A 3805-nucleotide genomic window follows, 5' to 3' on the forward strand; every position below is an offset into this window, starting at 1 on the left:
TGTTAGATGTAAATAAACAGAGAGTCCCATTTGTCTCCACCTGACGTCTGTCAAATAGAAGAAGAAATCGAGGCAGGTTGGTTCATTCTATCCGACAAGTCCTAAAGCCTGCTATGAGATCTGAGACCCAGTGCAATGAATAGCCTGGATCCCTAAAGAAACCTTGTGTATCTGACTTACCTTTGAGGTCCTTGATCCACTTGGACTTGAGCTTTGTTCAAGGTGATAAATATGGATCTATTTCCACTCTTCTACATACAGACCACCAACAAGACCAGCACTATTTATTGAAGATGCTTTCTTTTTCCACTGTATGTTTTTGGCTTCTTTGTCAAAGATCAAGTGTCCATAGATGTGTGAGTTTACTTCTGGGTCTTCTATTGATTGATCAACCTGTCTGTCTCTGTCCCAATACTATGCGAGTTTTGTCACTATTGCTTTGTAGTACAGCTTGAGGTCAGGGATGGTGATTCCCCTGGGGGTTCTTTTATTGTTGAGAATTATTTTGGCTATCCTGGTTTTTGTTTTTTCCATATGAAGTTGCATATTGCTCTTTCCATGTCTGTGAAGAATTGTGTTAGAATTTTGATGGAGATTGCATTGAATTTGTAAGTTGCTCTTGGTAAGATGGTCATTTTTCACTACGTTAATCCTATCAATCCATGACCATGGGAGATCTTTCTATCTTCTGGGGTCTTCTTGAATTTCTCTTTTCAAGGATTTGAAGTTCTTGTCATACAGATCTTTTACTTGATTGCTAAGAGTTACACCAAGATATTTTATACTATTTATGGCTATTGTGAAGAGTGTTGTTTCCATAATTTTTTCTCAGCCTGTTTAAGGGAAGGCTATTTATTTTGAGTTAATTTTATATCCAGTCACTTTGCTGAAGTTGTTTATCAGCTGTCGGAGTTCTCTGGTGGAATTTTTGGGTTGCTTATGTATACTTTCCTAGTAACACTTAATAACACTAGTAATACTTTCCCAGTAACACTTTGACTTCTTCCTTTCCAATTTTTATCCCCTTGATCTCCTTTTATTGTCTAATTGCTCTAGTTAGAACTTCAAGTACTTTATTAAATAGATAGGGAGAGAGTGGGCAGCCTTGTTTTGTCCTGGATTTTAGTAAGATTGCTTCTAGTTTCTCTATATTTAATTTGGATCTAATACAAGAGAAAGTGGGAAAGAGCCTCCAACTCATTGGCACAGGGAGAAATTTCATGAACATAACTCCAATGGCTCAGGCTCTGAGATCAACAATTGATAAATTGGATCTCATGAAACTGAAAAGGACACATTTGATAAGACAAATCAGCAACCTACAGATTGGGAAAAATATTCACTAACCCCCACATCCAACAGAGGGATAATATTCAAAATGTATAAAGAACTCAAGAAGTTAGCTTCCAAAAAACCAAATAACCCAATTTAAAAATGGAGTACAGAGCTAAACAGAGAATTCACAACAGAATTTCAAATGGCCAAGAAGCACTTAAAGAAATGTTCAAAGTCTTTAGTCATCAGAGAAATGCAAATCAAAATGACACTTTGATTCCACCTCACACCAATCAGAATGACTAAGAGCAAAAACTCAAGTGACAGCACATGCTGGTGAGGATGTGGAGAAATAGGAACACTCCCCCATTGCTCGTGGGATTGCAAACTGGTACAACCACTGTAGAAATCAGTTTGGCCATTCCTCAGAAAACTGGAAATAGTTCTACCTGAAAACCCAGCTATACCACTCTTGGGCATATACCCAAAAGATGCCCCACCATGCCACAACGACACATGCTCCACCATGTTCATAGCAGCCTTATTTGTAATAACCAGAAGCTGGAAATAACCCAGATGTCCCTCAACTGAAGAATGGATACAGAAAATGTGGTTCATTGCACAATGAAATACTACTCTGCTATTAAAAACAAGGATATCATGAGTTTTGCAGGCAATTGGATGGAACTAGAAAATATCATCCTGAGTGAGGTAACTCAGACCCAAAAGGACATAAAAGGTATGTACTCACTGATAAGTACATATTAGCCAAAAAGCACAAAATACCTTGGATACCACCCACAGACTGTAAGAAGTGTAACAAGCAGAAAGACCCCCAAGTGAGGATGCTTCAGTCTCACTTAGATGGGGGAAGGAAATAATCACGGGAGGCAGAGGGAGGGATATGGTTAGGAGGGGGGAGGGGGATGGGAAAGAGGAACAGGATCAGGTATGGAGGAGAACAGGAGAGAAGCCTACAGGGCCAAGAGAATGAATGAATGAATAAATGAATGAATGAAGATAAGCAGCATTGGGGTTGGGAGATGGGGGTCCCTCTAGAAAGTGCCAGAAGCCCAGGAGGTAAGAGACTCTAAGGACTCAATGGGGGTAACCTTAGCCAAAATACCCAACATTGGAGAGAGGGAACTCGAAGAGTCCACCTCTAGTAGATTGACGGGGCCTCAAGTGGAGGAACTGGGCTACTAACCAACAGTCAAATTATCTGAGCAGAATTTCTCCTGTCTAAGAGAACTGTCAGGACAAAAATGAAGAAGAAACTGAAGGAAAAGGTGGTCCAATAACCAGCCCAACTTGGGATCCATCTCATGGGGTGGGGGAACACCAAGGCCTGACACTGTTACAGATGCTATGATATGCTTACAGATGGGAGCTTGGCATAGCTGAGTTAGTTGAGACTGGTGGTCTTCCTATGGGGTTGCCTTCCCCTTCAGTTTCTTTAATCTTTCTCCTAATTCAACCATAGGGATCCCTGACTTCAGTCCAATGGCTGAGTGTAAATATCACTTCTGTCTCAGTCAGCTGCTGGTAGGGCCTCTCAGAAGAAGCCATGGTGGTGTGAGTTCACTGATTGTGACTTGTTCACCATAGCATTGTCTTGCACCTTTGTCTGGGAGTGCCCGTTCTCCAAAGGCATCTGCCAGCTCTTCCAGGTTTTAGCAGTGATGGCAGGTTTTTATGTTAATTACTTACATTGGATGCTTGTGCCTGTGCACAGGAGAATCCAAGCCTGCCCATGGGCTGAAGGTGCTGGTCTCTTGAGGAGCAAACACTAGTCTTTCCTTATCAATACACAAGCGTGAAGTTTGCTGACTTTCCACATCATGGATGTACCAGTCCCCGTGATCCTGTCAGTGACAGCTTCGATCTACTGCACAGAGTCTGCAACCAAGACTTCCCAACAGCTGCGATCAGCACTCAGCCCCAACTGGGAGGATCCCAGCGTCACAAGCCATTTTGCTGCTGCCATGATGTCACCTTGGCATAGAATTTCTTCTGTCAATCTAGCATAAGGACTTCTCTCTTAACCTTGGGCTTAGCTGTGGTTTATTCATTTCCTTTTTGTTCTTCTTGTTCAGCCATCCCAGCTCCCAGATTTGGATTGGGGTGAGGCTGGGAGGCACAGCTCTTTCCAGTCTGCTCAGCATGCCTGGCCGGCCACAAGTCCGGGCCCCACTTTCACAAAGCACAGTTGCTTTGGTGTTGGAAGAGACTCACTTATTTCGTGTTCTGTTTTGTTTGATGGCTGTTCAGAGGGAAGAAAGGGCCAATTCCCTCAGAAGTCAGATAATAAGATGAAGATTTCATTTGTTGAAAGGAAGGAGCCCAGAGAGCAAGGCAGGGAGCCCAGAGAAAAGCTGACAGGGGAACTTCTTTGAAAGAAGTTCAGAGCTACTTGAGGCGAGCAGGAATGGAGCCAACCTCTGAGGAGGCTGAAAGCTCTGAGCAGATCCAGGGGGCCCAGGAGATAAGTCAACATCAGCAGCCTCCATCGAAATGCGCAGGAGCAGCT

This window comes from Apodemus sylvaticus, chromosome 12 (genome assembly GCF_947179515.1).
Source record: "Apodemus sylvaticus chromosome 12, mApoSyl1.1, whole genome shotgun sequence".
Taxonomy (NCBI): Eukaryota; Metazoa; Chordata; class Mammalia; order Rodentia; family Muridae; genus Apodemus; species Apodemus sylvaticus.